The 18,320-nt window shown below is 44.2% G+C and overlaps 1 pseudogene; it reads left to right on the forward strand.

Moving 5' to 3' along the window:
• The first annotated feature begins 15,852 nt into the window (after positions 1 to 15,852).
• On the forward strand, positions 15,853 to 15,970 carry LOC126428673 (5S ribosomal RNA; annotated as a pseudogene).
• The last annotated feature ends 2,350 nt before the right edge of the window (positions 15,971 to 18,320 follow it).

The following is an 18,320-nucleotide window of genomic DNA, read 5'->3' on the forward strand; positions in this document are numbered from 1 at the left end:
TCAATTCCTTTGGTTCATTTTTATACAAAACAAGTAATCGTCGGTACTACCGAAACACATATAATCTTTTCGACAGCAGAGAGTAGACTAAATGTCCAATATGGCTAACACCGTATAAAAACTTTTAAGACAGTTTTAGCAACATAATAACGAAAAAATCGAGCGAATCTGACTAATGCAACATACAAAATTTACGTTACTTTTTGACTACATCTCGTATTTCGATGAATTTTGAGTTGTAAAAAGGAATTTTCTCATCAGTACTGCTCTAAATTCTGTGACATAAATTTGGGCTACCATAAAATAAGAGAGACGTAACTTACTAGTGAAAATTTGCCACGATGTTGATGTAAAACGGACATCTACTCTCCATGTAAAAAGAAATAATAAACAGCAATCACTATCGTTGTTCTCACTTCTGAGCTACCTCTTAGCCCGCCGTGGAGTGCAGACACGGGGAATGAGCCAGTCTGAAGCTGAACCACACGTGGCATCTTTTCAGCCGTTCAGCCGTGCCTCGCTCGTTGGCGACAACGGCCAGCCTCGCCGCCAGGGGTACCAACTTGCTAATGGAGATGAATTATGGCTGCAGCCTGCCACTGGACGCGTTCTTTCACACACCCTGTGATTCATAGCCGCCTCGCTAGGGGTTTTTCCCTTGAAACGTTCATTAACCAGGACGAGTCAGCTGAAACTTTAACATCCCTGTGTTTGATGAAAGGCTCTACTGTCCTGGAATGAACAAATACAAGCAAACTGGGGATCTGTGAAAGTTGAAGATTTCTTCTAATATTTCAGAGTTCCAACGATTCACAACAGAATGTGCTAGACTATAGCTACGGCTAAACTATCTGACTTTTTCGCCTTGTATGTGATGTTCTGTTAAAGCATTGGTTGTGACTTTCACTGGTTCCTCCAACAAGACATGAACTATACCGTCTCCTGTTTCAGATCATTACTTTCTTTGCAACGCCTAAAAGTTGATGCAGTTCAGAAAATGAATTACGTTAAATCTCAGTGCTTATAACGAGTAGAAAGCCCATAAATTCTCGATTAATTCATCACTGTCACGTTAATGGCTCACAGGTTCTTCATCAGCTACACAGTGTGATATAGTTCCTCAGTTACACTTTCAACAAGTACATTACTTTCTGAATATAATTATTCCATAAGAATTATTAAGCTTGCCGACTTTTAAGGATTAACAGATCAATTTTTGTCACGGATTAATAATTATACTGGACCTGTATTCTATTTCTTCTTCTTCTTCTTCTTCTTCTTCTTCTTCTTCTTCCATTCCTTTCCTTCCTTCTCTCTCAGAGACCTTGAGTGATCCATCGGAATTGGAGCCGAATTTGAGATCCGATCGGTCACGATCTCTTAAAGTGTCACAAATGATAATTTGTGTCTGGCGTAGTTCTTATATGGGTTACTGCTGGTACAATGGTAGGTTATCAAGATTTAAGTGAATTTGAACATGGTATTATAGTCGGCGCACGAATTATGGGACACAGCATCTCCGAGATAGCGATAAAGATTTTCTCGTACGAGCATTTCACGAGTGTACTGTCAATATCAGGGATCCGGTAAAACATCAAACCTCCGATATCGCTACGGCGGGAAAAAGATCCTGCAAGAATGAGACAAACGAAGACTAAAGAGAATCGTTCAACGTGACAGAAGTGCAACCCTTCCGCAAATTGCTGCAGATTTCTGTGCTGGGCCGTGCGAACCATTCAACGAAACATCATCGATATGGGCTTTCGGAGCCGAAGGCCCACTCGTGACCCTTGATGACGACTGCACGACACAAAGCTTTACGCCTTGCCTGGGCCCATCAGCATCGACATTGGACTGTTGATGACTGGAAACGGACGACTCTCGTTTCAAATTGTATCGATCGGGTGGACGCGTATTGCTATGGAGACAACCTCGAATTCATGGACCCTACATGTCAGCATGGGACTGTTCAAGCTGGTGGAGGCTCTGCAATGGTGTGGGGCGTGTGCAGTTGGGGTGATACGGCACCACTACTGATACGTCTAAATACGACTCTGAGAAATACGTAAGCATCCCGTATGATCACTTGCATCCATTTATGTCCATTGTGCATTCCGACGGACTTGGGCTATTCCAGTAGGACAATAAGACACCCCACACGTCCAGAATTGCTACAGAGTGGTTCCAGGAACACTCTTCTGAGTTTAAACCCTTCCGCTGGCCACCAAACTCCTCAGACATGAACATTATTGAGCATATCTGGGCTGCCTTGCAACGTCCTGTTCAGACGAGATTTCCACCCCCTCGTACTCTTACGGGTTTATGGACAACCCTGCAGGATTCATGGTGTCAATTACCTCCAGCACTACTTCAGTCGTCCGCAGCTCGTGGTCGTGCGGTAGCGTTCTCGTTTCCCACGCCCGGGTTCCCGGGTTCGATTCCCGGCGGGGTCGGGGATTATCTGTGCCTCGTGACGACTGGGTGTTGTGTGCTGTCCTTAGGTTAATTGGGTTTAAGTAGTTCTAAGTTCTAGGGGACTGATGACCATAGATGTTAAGTCCCATAGTGTTCAGAGCCACTACTGCGGTCATTATTCAAGTCCATGCCACGTTGTTTTGCGGCACGTCTGCGTGCTCGCGGGGCCCTACACGATATTAGGCAGGTTTATGGGTTTTTGGGCTCTTCAGTGTACGTAGTGTATGACCCCGAGTCGCCGCCCAGGCGCGATAGACTTCCCCTGCAGCCGAGGGTAAACGGGCAGCCAGCTCACCCAGGCAAAGTATCACAAGATTTGCTGGTTTGTTACAATACATTATTGCCATTTCGAAGCAGCATGCATCTGAATTCGGATAGCTAACTGAGTGTGCTCTCACCAACATTTGATGTATTTCACAGCAACACAGAATGAAACATTTTGAGCCTAATGACTGCTGCACTTTAAAAAACTGCAGCTACTGTCAAAAAAGGAATGAAATGTCAGTGAATCCACATCCGTAGCCGGCCGGAGTGGCCATGCGGTTCTAGACGCTACAGTCTGCCTCGGGCATGTATGTGTGTGATGTCCTTAGGTTAGTTAGGTTTGATTAGTTCCAAGTTCTAGGCGACTGATGACCTCAGAATTTAAGTCGCATAGTGCTCAGAGCCATTTGAACCATTTGAACCACATCCGTAGACGAGTGGTCAATACGACACTGCCACTCGCCGGTTGAGGAGCTGCCTTATAGAGAGGCAGCTGCTCCAAGGTCGGAATGTCGACCACGGCAGAGAGTGCGGTGTGCTGCCCCTTGCCTCTTCACAACGCATCCGATGATGAATGACTCAGGATGACACGGCGGTCCGTCGATTATCGCGTGGTCCTTTCTTAAATTTAGTGATGTGTCCGTTCTCAGGAACGGAACTGATACGACTGAAAGTCTCTGATATAAAGCATCTAAACACATTCACGTACCTGTGAAAGGTAATATTTGTTCCATCCCTGAATATATTCGTGCAATAAAACGCTGCACAACTCTTCAACATTTTTCTTCACGAACACTGAAATGTGTGGTCAGTACAACTACGACGAAAAATACTACTTGTAAGTCGTAATAAACAGCTGTATATTGTCCGATCGGTGTCCTTACAGGCCAGAGTACAATTCAAACGACCAAACTCTTACCACCACAATGGCGTCCAACCAAAGATTCAAAATACAGCGCCCTCGTTTAGTGTAGTTATTTTTACAAGGCCTTTTGTTTCACGTCAAGCATCACTTAAGTATCACTGCGCACTAGGATACGATTAGTGCTGTGAGAGTTCCTACAGAGTGTCTTCGAGAATGTCAACCAGAGCTGCAGCGATGTTTTCAGCGAGGGCCATTTCCAGTTCCAGTTGCCGCTACAGTATCAATCATGGCAGCTCACCTGTCCGAACAGGTTCTGCCGCCCTTCGACAGCACCTACATCGGATAGAGGACTGTCAAAGGCTATGAATAATGTACAACGATCTCCTGATATCAAGTACTTGTGTGTCAATGAATGAATGTGTATTTTTTGAAATAATGTTTCCACTCATCAACAGTCCAATTGAAACCTCCCCTTGGAAAAATTTATGAATGACTGTGTTGATAAACCCCTTACGTTATTTGATTTTCAAACAGCTGAGCAAAACTGAACGTACTCAGACATTTCTCTCTTTACTTATTCTGATAATCACTAAACTGACACACAATATTTTTAGCACAACGCAATCTGACTTTCAATAATCCCTACAAAAGAATGGCCCTGACTAACAATAACCTATAACTTTCATGAATCACTTACCTCACAAAAATCTTCGTTACTCGAACTACTGCAATACAGCTAGCGCCAATACTGCCAGCTAAATAAAAGATTCTAACTACTGAAGGTACTAACTACTGATAGGCATAGTTAGCAAATGAAAGATTTCGATAGAGAGCAAACAATGCATTTACCTTACTAATGTTCAGAAGTCATAATATATATATCAGTTCATGACATCCATTCTTACAAATTTACTGTCTCTGGTGGACACACGTCCAGATCATCCGCTCTCAAAACTCCGCCATCCCTCTCCATACATCCACCACTGCTGGCGGCTCACCTCCAACTGCGCAACGCTACGCGCTGTTCACATCCAACTACCCAACACTACAATAGCGAATATTTCAACAATGCCAACCAGCCACAGACTGCACACAGCACATTCAGTGTTTTTCATACAGAGCGCTACGTGGCGTTACCAACATAAAAACGTAAACAGCCTACTTACTCAATGTCAATGCTGACGGACCCAGAAGAGGCGTAAAGTTTTGTGTCGTGCAGTTATCAAGGGTAAACGAGTGGGCCTTCGCCACGGAAAGCCCATATCGATGATGTTTCGTTGAATGGTTCGCATGCTGTCACTTGTTGGTGGCCCAGCAGTGAAATCTGCATAATTTGCGGAAGGGTTGCAGTTCTGTCGCGTTGAACGCTTCTCGTCAGTCGTCGTTGGTCCCGTTCTTGCAGGATCTTTTTGCGGTCGCAGTGATGTCGGAGATATGACGTTTCACCGGGTTCGTGATATTCACGGTACACTCTTGAAATGGTCGTATGGGAAAATCCCCACTTCTTCGCTAACTCGGAGATGCTGTGTCCCATCGCTCGTGCGCCGATTAGTAGTACCACGTCCCAACTCACTTGCATCTTGATAACCTGCCATTTTAGCAGCAGTAACCGATCTAACACTGCGCCAGACACTTGTCGTATATAGGCGTTGCCGACCGCAGCGGCATGTTCTGCCTGTTTATACAATCTTTGTGTTTGAACACGCATCCCTACTTCAGTTTCCTTGGCGCTTCAGTGTATGAGGGCTACAGAGAAAGCAAGGTCCAATCGGTCGCGAAGTGACCATTGCGAAAATCAAAAATGTTTTATTTTCAACAGTTAATTACGCCGTCCAGCTAATTCTCTACGTACTCGCCGCTCCGACTTGCCAATCTGTCACAGTGCTCCACCAACTTTCTAATATCCTCGTCATGCTTCCCACCAATTCTCTACGTTGGTCTATAGCTCGTTGTCTGGGCCTAAATGTTGTTGCCAAATGGTTCAAATGGCTCTGAGCACTATGGGACTTAACAGCTATGGTCATCAGTCCCCTAGAACATAGAACTACTTAAACCTAACTAACCTAAGGACATCACACAACACCCAGTCATCACGAGGCAGAGAAAATCCCTGACCCCGCCGGGAATCGAACCCGGGAACCCGGGCGTGGGAAGCGAGAACGCTACCGCACGACCACGAGCTGCGGACGTTGTCGCCAGAGTCAGCGGTTCACGTGAGCGGAGACGAAAGAGGGGGCCAATTACGTGCAGTAGTGTGGGTGATCAAACACTTCCAATCGAAAACAATGTAGGAGCATCTTCATTGCCTCTGTAGAGGGCGGTGAAAATTTTCATGAAAAAGGAAATATGTGAGCTGCACGACATCAGGCGTAAACTCTAAGCCTGGTATTACTTGGCTGGAGACCCTACTGTTGGACGCAACTTTACATGCTCACTGTGCGCTCTGAACTGAAAAGAGAGACGTGACGCGATCGACGAGCTTACTAGACACACTGCCGAACACATCTAAGCAAATCTTCATCCGATTTTCCTGTAGTTTCCATTTCGCGCCCGATCAGACCTTTCTTTCCGAATAGGCTTCTTACTAACCAAATTAGAAATTTGTTGTTGCCAACGTAACTAGATTTACGCGTAGACAGTCCGGTAGGGCAGAAGTGTCGCTCTCATTGGTCCCAACGTTCGTTTCCGTTGACGGAGCAGGCAGTTCTTTGCATCTGATTGTACGTTTCAGCACCTCGCACACGTAAGCCGCCACACGCCGCCACGGATCGACGATGAATGCAGGCCCATCGAACAGTAGGCTGTTAGGCGCATCTGCAGCTCCGCTTGTCGGAGGACGCGTGGTTGTAAGCGGCATGGCGCTATTTGACTCATTTGTATGCGGAACCACCACACAATCGTTTGGACTGGCGCGCGTTTCGTGCGCGGGTCATATCGCCAAACAGCGCAGGTAATTTACGTCCTCGTCGGGAATAATTACGCCGTGCGATAGCGGGCCGACCGGATTTTGCACGGCTGACAGCCGTACGTGACGCCCGCCATACGACACTGCTCCTGTTTTCAGTGGCGCGTACCGCTCGGCGCCACCAGCGCAATGAAGAAACATACAAACGTTAACCCTGATTGCGACAACGCCTGCTCCCAGACTCGACCACTGTTCGCTGTATTAGCTGACCACACACGAGTAGAATTAGTGACGGGCCACGGATATTTACAGTGGATTCTTGAACACCTGCAGTCCCCCGCGACACTACGCTTTGGAAGAGATACAGCCTTCAGATCTTTAGCCCAATTCTCGGAAGCGGCGATCCAGCCTCACTAGTTACCCACACACGTGCGGATTTCTGCGACGGGCCTCACTCAGGAAATCCATGAGTTTTCATGTGGACTTCAGTGAAATCGAGAAAGCTAAACAATTGTACTGTGAAATACCTCGGTCGTGAAAATTGGCGCATGAACACTACAGCGACAAGAATGTAAAAATAAGGCGTACAAAAGAATTGTTGAAACATTTCTAGACAGTATTCCAAGTGTGAACCAAAATGTTATACAGTCTAAGCTACAAAATTTGAAACAAAGTTTCAGAAAAGAATTTTTGTGTGGTCCCATTGTCTGTAATTGTTTTTTAATTACTGAGGGTATTTTAAATCCGTGCTTACAACTACGGTACAAGCAGCAACAGTGCCAAACGAGGGAATATCTCAAAAACGTGCAAGCAGACGATGTTTCCAGATTTTAGCCAAAATCGAAAATAAAATATCGTAAGTTAAATCAATATCTTTTGTAATGAAACGTTTTAAGAGCTAGAAACCAAACCAAACTATAAATATGTTCTATTACAAACCACTGATGTTCTGTTCCAATAACACAAAATATATTTTGTGACAAAAATACGCATTTTCTTCTAGTTGCAAAGATGGATTTCAGATGCCTTCAATAATTCCAGAAAAGAGTTTAGGAAGGTGTAGGTTGTAGGTCTTACCAGATAAGCGTAAAATGGGAATATAAGTTTTAAAAACCAACAGTGAAGCAAGTGCCCATGAAAAATTGCTTGTATCGTATTCCAGCGAAACTCTGTAGATATTCTAGCGCTTTAATACGGAAACCAATTTACGCTCCAAAAGAATTAGTTCCTATTTTGGCAACCAGGTGAAAATTTGGTGCTAAGAATGCAAAAAGACATATAGAAGTGTTTCCATACATAGTGACTTAGGAACGGGATGTGGACAGCAAAGGACAAACAAGTGATAAACACATAATGTTCATTTTATCATTAACCTCCGCTTACACAGTTTGCTCAATATGACCACTGGAGACATCGACGAGAAGCTGTACAGCGCAAGATCTGCACCTGGTGATCTAAACTTGAACTAATTTTTTCCACCGTAAATCGGTTCCGCGTTAAGGTAATAGCATTTCTACCAAGTTTCGCTACCACACGATAATTACAGCCCAAATCGGCCTCCGTGAGGAGCTGCACCTTAATTATAACCACCTAGAATTACTCATTACAGTGTTATGTCCATTAATGTACGGATATTACGAATTATTCTACTTCACAAAGAATCAAGAACGCCCTCTTTCTAGTGTTCTTAACCTTTGCAATTATCAGAGGAATGATCAGGATTCTGACGAGGGAACATCCCCATCGCACCCCCCTCAGATTTAGTTATAAGTTAGCACAGTGGATAGGCCTTGAAAAACTGAACACAGATCAATCGAGAAAACAGGACGAAGTTGTGTGGAACTATGAAAAAATAAGCAAAATATACAAACTGGGTCGTCCATGTGCAATATAGGCAATATTAAGGGCCGTGTGAAACGAGGAGCTACGTGGTCCCGTGGTTAGCGTGAACAGCTGCGGAACGAGAGGTCTTTAGTTCGAATCTGCCCTCGGCTGAAAATTTTGCTTTCTTTGTTTTCGCAAAGTTATGATCTGTCCGTTCGTTCACTGACGTCTCTGTTCACTGTAATAAGTTTAGTGTCTGTGTTTTGCGACAGCACCGCAAAACCGTGCGATTAGTTGACGAAAGGACGTGTCTCTCCAATGGGAACCGAAAACATTTGATCGCAAGGTCATAGGTCAACCTATTCCTCCACAGGAAAACACGTCTGATATATTCTATACGACACTGGTGACAGCATGTGCGTCACGTGACAGGAATATGTTGTCGACCCACCTAACTAGTACACTTGGCGAATGGGTAAAAAGATTCTTCTACCTTGCCCGATTTAGGTTTTCTTGTGGATGTAATAATCACTCCAAAAAAAGTGATGAAAACATAAAGGGTTTGTCACATAAACTGAAAGTAAAAAGTTAAAATTTTCGGTCGAGGAAAGATTTGAACCAAAGACCTCTAGTTTCGCAGCTGTTCACGCTAACCACGGGACCACGGCTCTCCTCGTTTTACACGGCCCTTAATATTGCCTATATTGCACATGGACGACCCAGTTTGTATATTTTGCTTATTTTTTCATAGTTCCACACAACTTCTTCCTGTTTTCTCGATCGATCTGTGTTCAGTTTTTCAAGGCCTATCCACTGTGCCAACTTATAACTAAATCTGAGGGGGGTGCGATGGGGAGGTTCCCTTGTGAGTAAGATGTTTGTGTCTGCAACGTTGCTTTTCGGCAATTTATTTTTTGACCCATTTAGTGCGATGCTTCTTTCGAGAAATGTATGGGTACATATCGTACATGTCGCCCTCCTCTGCTACAATCCCTTTCCTACTATCGTCCATAACTTATTCTCGACAATATAAAAGCGTTTCAAAATCCGAAAATGTTCTGAAGTCACAAAATGTCTTAAAAACACAATATTTTAAAAGCTACTTTCGGCGCATTGTAGTCGGAACTCTTGAAACCTGTCGCTTGTGGCCCTGACCCTTCGAGCATGCACAACTGAAATGGGTTCGCGCATAAATCACGAAAATCCGCCGATTTACGCTACACTCGAAGGGATCTGGCCTCATTGCAGATCCGAACGACTGGATCCGATGGACTCGCACATCAATGGTAAACGACGGATGTGAAATCGGATGGCCGGATCCATCAAAAATATCCACTGAGCCAGCCCACTATTCTCTTCCGTCTCATAAATCCGCCGGTGGGTGGCCAGCTGTCGCCAAAACGGGAAAATATGCTGGCGGGTCTTCGGCTGGGGACCTAGCGTGCTGCACATCTCCCCGTCTTTGTTACGCGGTAAATATGAAGCAGCAGCCGGTGCTGTCTCGCTTGAACACTGCAGGTGTTTGTAAGCTTTGGGCACCCTGCCATTCTGCTCCGCCCATAGCCAAATTTACGTTCACGTTTTACGAGAGAAACAAAGCCAGTAGCCGAGCTGCGTGCACATGCAGTTGCTTATTACCTAGCACCAAATTACGCTGGCGTGCACCAATTATCAGTGGCCTTTCGTGCAGACTTTACAGTTGCCCGAAAAATTTCTTACTGACATTCATTCCAGTGTCAACGTATGTTTGTGACCAGTGCACCTGTTGACATGTTCAAATTTGATAAATTCTCAGATAATGTCAAGTCATTATCCAGATGAAATGTGCTCTACTTATGGTAGAGCAGGATAGTTTCTAAATGCATTATGTTGCTTTCAATAAGTAAATGTAGCCTAAAACTAACTTTGATCGGATCCAAAAGGAGACGACACAGTTTTGGGCAAAATAATTTTCGGTACTGAACCGTCTTGAAGAGGACCACAGCAAGTCGGTCGAAAAGTCAACAATTTATTTGTTTCGGTAGTTACAATGACGCGCCTCAATACCCAAAATTGTTTTATCCAAAACGACACGACTGTGAAAGTCTATGAACTTATAGCTGTTACTGTTCACCATATGCAGCGTGTTTGAGGTAATAATCAGTGTAAGTAACACTTATTTATGTAAACAAACGTAAGAGTTGGCAAGACAGTACGGTATACATAATTTCCAGAGAGTTATGAATTTTTTAATTAGAACATTATTTTCTCTACCGTGTTGCTGATATATTTAAACTAATTGTTTACAAAATAATTTAAAACAAGTTTCTTTCACTTTCAATACAAAATTTTAGGAATGGATGCAGTATGCTGTACATGATTGGTTGTGTTCAGAAAGTTGTTCGCATTAAAACGCCGTAAAACGCTCAATCCCATCTTGCTTTTAGTGCCTGGCTAAACAACTCCTAATCTTTGATGCTGTCACTGCCACTGAATCTTTACCTTTCGCCGAAACTTTTTCATTCTATTGTACTCCAATAAGTTGCTTCGTCAATAACTCATTCATTCAAATACGATCTAAGAACACTGAATACATTTGTTGTAGAATTTAAACATAAGGCAGTGTAGGTAGCAAAGACATGCAGGCAATAGATAATCAAAACTATTGTGTCTCGTATTTTCTTCACTAGAAGAATTATGGTACTTGTTTCTACTCTCTGTATGGCTTGATTTAAACAGAAAAAGTAAACGTTGACTTCTACTGATGCACTTTAAAGAATTAATCTGAACTGCACAACTTACGAATTGCTAGTGTCGGAAAAGAAAAGAAAGTGGAAATCGAAAAGCAAGTTCATTATTAGTTCTACAAGTACAGGTTTAATTCTTCTGTTTTGCAATACTTGGCAGTAGCGGCAAGTGCTGGCACGGTTCGTAGATCGAAAGTGTCATACGATAAGCTTACGCGTTTGTATAGCGTCCTCAAAATATTCATTGATTTGTGACTGAAACATAAAGTTATTCTCAACTGAATACGTTAACTTACGAGCACAGCTCTCGTCATTTGTGAGAAGTTTAAATTTTCTACTTTAACGTGAAAAAATCTGCAACAGAGGCTCATAAAATGCTGGGTGAGATCTATGGTGAGGCACGTGTTAGTGAAATAACGTGCAGAGAATAGTTTTATCGTTTCAAGAACGGTGATTTTGCGTCGAAGACTGGCATGGCGGTAGAAAACAGAAGGTTTTCGAAGCTACTTAAACAGACGGAAACATTCACAGAAGATCTCGATAAGTAACTGATGCGTGTGAGCCAAGCACTGAAAGACAAACGGCCACAAAAAAACGAGAGACAGGAAAAGGTGATTTTGCGGCATGACAATGCTCGACCCAGCGTCGTAAAACCCGTCAAAGCATACTCGCAAACGTTGAAATCGGAGGTCCTGCCCCCGCCTACCGTGTTCTCCAGCCATTGCTCCCTGTGACTACAATCAATGGCAGACGGCCTGGTTGACCAGCACTTCCAGTCATATGAACAAGCGCAAAATTTGATCGATTTACACACCATCTCAAAAGACGCCCAGTTATTCCGCTGCCAAAAACGTGGGAGAAATCAGCAGCCATCGATGGTCAGTACTTGGAGTCGTAAATTTCTTCTACGTTTTTGAGAAAAAAGCTCTAACTTCGAGAAAAATTTGGTGCAAGCAAAGTTGTAGACCTAAAAATGAATGATGTAGGGTTTACTCATGGCATAACAAAAACATAAATACGATTATTACGGTGCAGAGTATACTGTGTGCCTCTCATATTTTTGTCTGTCTAGTGGAGCCTAAAGTGACGTTAAAAAGCTTGCCAGCCTGCAGCACAACAATCTCCGCTCATCAGTCAGCGTCATAAATGCCAATGGTAGTAAGTTCTTATTTTTTCTCTTATGGAAACATTTATTAAGAGAGACTGATAATATCGTTAGTGTTTCAATTAAACACAGTCATAGCTATGTTCTGTATACAGCTGAAGAAAGCTATTCTTGCAGCTGTTTCCAAATGCAAAAATCTCTGAAAAATATTCATGTAGAGGCAAAGAGGCAATGAAACATGTCAGATGCTACACAAGATACAGATACATGCATACTTACATATCATTGCACTGCAGAAAGATGTACTGGGCAAATGTAAAAATTTTTGAAGTTTTACGCACCCAGTGCCAAGCCCAGTCCAAATAGGCTTGAGCATAGTATCACAACTATAACGTCAAACAGGCAGGAGAGTTGATATTCCAAATCTCTTGGCACACAACTGAGGCATTGTCACACATAGCTCGACCGAGATGTCTGAATCTCCAATTCAGTAACATGACCTCACTGTAAACGGAAGATAATGTCATTCTGACAGCACTGCAAGGTGCTGCAACAATATGCAAAATGTAAATCTTACAGAAGAACGCCTTTCAACCCACTGACATTGTAGAAGGCACCAAGCTGGAAGGTGAAACCCACAGAAAATGGTTCAAATGGCTCTAGGAACTATGGGACTTAACATCTGAGGTCATCAGTCCCCTAGACTCAGAGCTACTTAAACCTAACTAACCAACACACACCCATGCCCGAGGCAAGATTCGAACCTGCGACAGTAGCAGCAGCGCGGTTCCGGACTGAAGCGCCTAGAACCGCTCGGCCACAGTGTCCGGTGTGAAACTCACAACTGAGACACTCAAGAGCAGTGATGAATGCTGACAAGCCCAGAACACCAGATCACATTTGGTCATTCTATGTGCCACCTCTTCTGCCCTCGCTGCTGCTGCAGAGAAGATGATTCAATTGTAAAACCAAAACTAAAAATTGTCAAAAGCGCCAACGATGTGTTATGCATCAAGGTCGTAAGGGAACTGGGGAAAACTATGCTGCATTGCTCAGGCACTCAGAAGTATCAAGACGAGCCGGCCACTAGGTGTAAACAATCGACATGGTTAGACTCTCATTAAATTATGTAAGAAGCAGTAGTTAGGACAAAACATGTATCAGGGATTTGACGAAAGAATTACGGTACTGAAACATAGTTATTGAACCAATACAACAAAACTGAAGACCTCTGACAGCTCATAATGAACGAGACCGATACGGTCGTTACAAATGATATTTTACGGCAAAGCAACTTCTCAATGCCATAAATACTCCATACTGCTAGGCTAGACTCAGAATATCAGAAGGATCGATGGCATTCGTGTTGTTTGCACTCGATTCTCTGATTTTTATAACGTAATATATTGGGATTGATTGTTCCAGTGTCAGTGATACTCTTGCTATCTGATGTAATGGCCACTGTTCCGTAGCCATGGATGAAAAAATGGCTCTGAGCACTATAGGACTCAACTGCTGAGGTCATTAGTCCCCTAGAACTTAGAACTAGTTAAACCTAACTAACCTAAGGACATCACAAACATCCATGCCCGAGGCAGGATTCGAACCTGCGACCGTAGCGGTCTTGCGGTTCCAGACTGCAGCGCCTTTAACCGCACGGCCAAGCCATGGATGACTATGAACCATCATCCAGCTCTGAAGCCACCACTGACGTGTAGTCCACTAGTTTAACAACACTACTCCAGTTCAGGGCACCAACTGCTCTGAAACTTCAGCACCATTCTGGTCATTTGGCCTACTGAATCGGGAGACCAGGATCAGCATTCACACGCCGCCATGGCAAAAGACATTATGGTCCATCTAAAAGGACAACATGGGCAGTGACCTGAGACAGAAAGATTACTCTGAGGATGGTATGTGAGCCAAACACACGGCTGTGGTCACAGCCTCGCCCATAGCAGACCAGCTGACGGGCTTCAGCAGATTCCACTCTGGCTTACGAAGCCAGCAGTTGGCACGGAAGACACAGTGACAAGATGTACTCTGAGGAATAAAATAAGTAATAATTAATCTTATTTCATTGAATCTGATGACGTCACACAGGTTTCTTGCCCTCCATCAGGATGAAACTGTAAAGGTTTAAAGCCTGGAAGTAGGCGACGCCTATAGCTGTCTCATTAGGACACCTGATAGGTCTCACCACCGTGCTCTATGCTTAATCCTGAATCCATAAGGGTCAAAGTCCGCCAGCTTTTTTAATTTTTGTCTAGAACATTGGACATCATTACTCTAGAAATAAACTAAAGTAGTTCGAAACCTCTAGTTTGACAAGAGCTTTCAGGATGTTTCCCTCAGTCACCAGGTGAATGCTGGAATCGAGAATCCTTTCCAAAACTTTGCCAGCTGGGGTTTCCTCTGCCCTATTCCGAGCCTGCTGGGATATTTCTCTGCAAAGAGCGAAGCTCTTCAACACCTCACTTGGTCTCATCAGTTGGGAATAAAAGTTGTAAATAAAAATATTCATCACTGCTTGGTCTACATTCACACATACTTTAAGACGTGTAAGTTTTGGATGTATCAGTTTCGGAAAAAATCTCGTCTTTGTTCAGTTTCAAAGTGTCTTTTCCATAAAAGATTCGAACTTCGTCTAGAAAAACTTGGAACTCTGGCTGTGCTGCGGTTGAACTAATCAAGCATCAGGGCTACAAAGTTTTCTAGACGTCATTTAACTGCAGCTGTCGGTCTTTTATTAGCTTTTACCTACATTTACTTGCAAGGCTATGGGAGAAATAGTTCGGCAACAGATCTGCAGAAGGTGACCCCCACCTGCGCAATAAGCCGCTCTCGACAGGAGCCTCCACAGCCCCCAAACCCCTCCCCCTCCACAACCCCCCTCCTTTTCCCTGTCTGGCGAGGAAAAACATGGCGTGGAGATGAGGCGGCGGCAGGCAGATGTCTGCGGCACCTGGCGGGCCCCGCGTTTATTTGCCGGCGGTAAACTCACAGCCAGGCGGCCCAGACGGGCGTCAAGCACACCTGAGCCCAGGGCCCTGGGCGCCAGGTACACAGCAGTCGGCCTTTCTCCTGCCGGAATTTCATCCCACCGTCACCGCCAACGCTGCAGTCGCCCTGTTTGAGACTGCGGCGACGTACAGGACGACTATTGCCGAGATGCTCACGTTATTTGTCTAGGAAGAATGCAGCGCCCACGAGTGACACTAGCTGATACTAATTAAGGCATCGTGTTCAGTTTCCAAATCGGAAAAATGTTAACCTTGCAGAACAATATTTATTACTCCGATAACACTCAAATGATTTTTATCCTATATACAACTCTTTACTCGCCATAGAAACATGACAAAGAAGATTTAATTTTCGACTTTGGACACAGCAAAAGCCTCTTCGTTGCAAGATTATGATCATTATTCGTTGTAGCTTCAACCACCAACTGATGCCGTGTAGGCTTCTCTGTGTCAACAAACTTCTGGAACGAAGGACTACTTTCCCTATAAAACGGACAATTTAAGATCACGATTTGAACGCTTATAACCTCAGCTATTTTACGCCATAAAGTTCCATCAAACAACAACAACAATACATCATTGTAATCAAATGTGCTAGGTTGGTGCGTAAGTTCGTAACCTTTATTGTTTTGCATGTTCCTATTATTATGGGTTAATTTATCAATGCCAACGGCCTTGCCGCAGTGGTAACACCGGTTCCCGTCAGATCACCGAAGTTAAGCGCTGTCGGGCTGGACTAGCACTTGGATGGGTGACCATCCGGTCTGCCGAGCGCTGTTGGCAAGCGGGGTGTACTCAACCCTTGTGAGGCAAACTGAGGAGATACTTGATTGAGAAGTAGCGGCTCCGGTAACGTAAACTGAATATCCGCATCCGGTGACGCCTGTGTACTGAGGATGACACGGCGGTCGGTCGGTACCGTTGGGCTTTCCAAGGCCTGTTCGGACGGAGTTTAGTTTTTAGTTTTATTTATCAACTGTCAATTTTTTATTTGTGGTTCACTGTTGCTATTTGAGTCTACATACTGTCGTTTTTTCATACGGAGACTGAGTGAAGCTGTGGACGCTAGAAAATGGGGTGCCAAGTGGAGCAGTCGGAACATTTTGGACATATTCTTCTGTTTGTGTTCAATAGAGGGGTGACAGCAGCGAAGGCAACCAGAAAAATTTGCGCCATGTATCGAGATAATGTCACTGGACAGGACACAGCAAGAAGATGGTTTTCTCTCCACGTTCAACAAGACGTTCAAGGTTTGGCAAAAATTGTTTAAACGCTTTAATCGCCAATGATCCACATCAGTGTAGTTGAGAAGTGGCAAACGTGATGAATTGGGATCATTCCCCACTATGTGTCATTTGCATGCGGTAGAGAATTTCGAAAATCGGGTGTATGGGTACCGCATGCTCTAGGCCAAAATTACAAAAATCTGCGGATGTCATATGTGCATCTCTGCTTGCTCGTCATCAGTTGGCTCATGAACAACGCGGACCATTCCTAGCCTGTACCGTTACTGGTGTCTTTATGCTAACATAAGGAAAATAATGGTTGAGCGTAGGCAGTACATCAACTCCCTGTACAAAGCCCTGATTTCATCGATAAAAGGTAACGTTATGAATCTGGTGGAAGATTGGCGTTGTGGTGTACTGTTAACTGCTTCCCCGAGATGTAAACGTCACTGCTGACATTTATTGCCAACAACAGAGACGTTTTGCAGACGCAATCCAAGAACAACGATCAGCAAGATGCGTGGCGCGATGCTACTCCACGATAACTCCCGCCCGCATTCTGCTAGACTGACAAAAAGGCACTATACAGGGGTTGTGTTGGAGAGTCATCTCGCACCTGATTGTGCTTCCTCAGAGTTTCACCTTTTCCCCGTGCCCACACGTTTTTAATGTGGCTGTGGAACATACTGTCTCATGTAAAGGATGCGTCATGTGTAAAACGTAGACGGATTGGAAAGTCAAGCTGAATGCCACACCTTGGCAAAAACCACTGGCAGAATTCATTTCGACGTGGAAAATCGTCTGGGCTAAGGGCGTGAACCTTCTGAAGGCGATAGACCTGCAAATTATCATAATGTAAATGGTGGAATTTCCCGCAGAACACGACTCGATTTTGTTGAGGATGTGGCTCTGAGCACTATGGGACTTAACATCTATGGTCATCAGTCCCCTAGAACTTAGGACTACTTAAACCTAACTAACCTAAGAACATCACACAACACGCAGTCATCACGAGGCAGAGAATGTTGAGGATGTGTTTTCCAGCAGTGCTAACAACTCCTCTTCAAGTCCTGGTGAACGCACTGTGCTTTGACGGTCGCGTCCGTCAAGCTGAAACGTCCCCTTAGAACAATTATACATGACTGTCCTTAAACTGACACACAATATTTTTTAGCGCAACGCAATCTGACTTTCAAAAATCCCTACAAAAGGATGGCCCTGACTAACATTAACCTATACCTTTCACAAATCACTTACCTCACCAAAAATCTTCGTTACTCGAACTACTGCAATACAGCAAGCGCCACTACTGCCAGCTAAATAAAAGATTCAAACTACGGAAGGCACCAACTACTGATAGGCATAGTTAGCAAATGAAAGATTTTAATAGAGAACAAACAATGTATTTACCTTAATAGTCATAATATATATGACATCCAGTCTTACAAATTTCAAAACTCCGCCATATTTCTTCCCACGTCCACCACTGCTGGCGGCTCACATCCAACTGCGCAACGCTACGCGCTGTTAACATCCAGCTGCCACTGCCCCACACTACAATGGCAGACAACAATGCAAACTAGCCACAGACTGCACACAGCACAGCCAGTGATTTTCATACAGAGCGCTACGTAACGTTGCCAATAAGAAAACATAAACAGCCTACTTACAAAGCCTTCGCTCCTGTAACATAAAATGAATGGACCGGCTTTCGAAGTAGGCCCTAAATGTACATGTGCCATTACAAGAACGTGCCGGTGCGTAATGTAACTCAAGTGAACCTGTCTCTCGCATGGACCTGTGGACGGCAGTAAATATGCATAGATCTGGCACTAGACGATTCGGAAACCGCCGAACGTACAAACGTTGGACAGCGTGAGAATTTCCATTCGCCACCCCGTAAGCAC

Source organism: Schistocerca serialis, chromosome 1 (assembly GCF_023864345.2).
Source record: "Schistocerca serialis cubense isolate TAMUIC-IGC-003099 chromosome 1, iqSchSeri2.2, whole genome shotgun sequence".
Lineage (NCBI taxonomy): Eukaryota > Metazoa > Arthropoda > Insecta > Orthoptera > Acrididae > Schistocerca > Schistocerca serialis.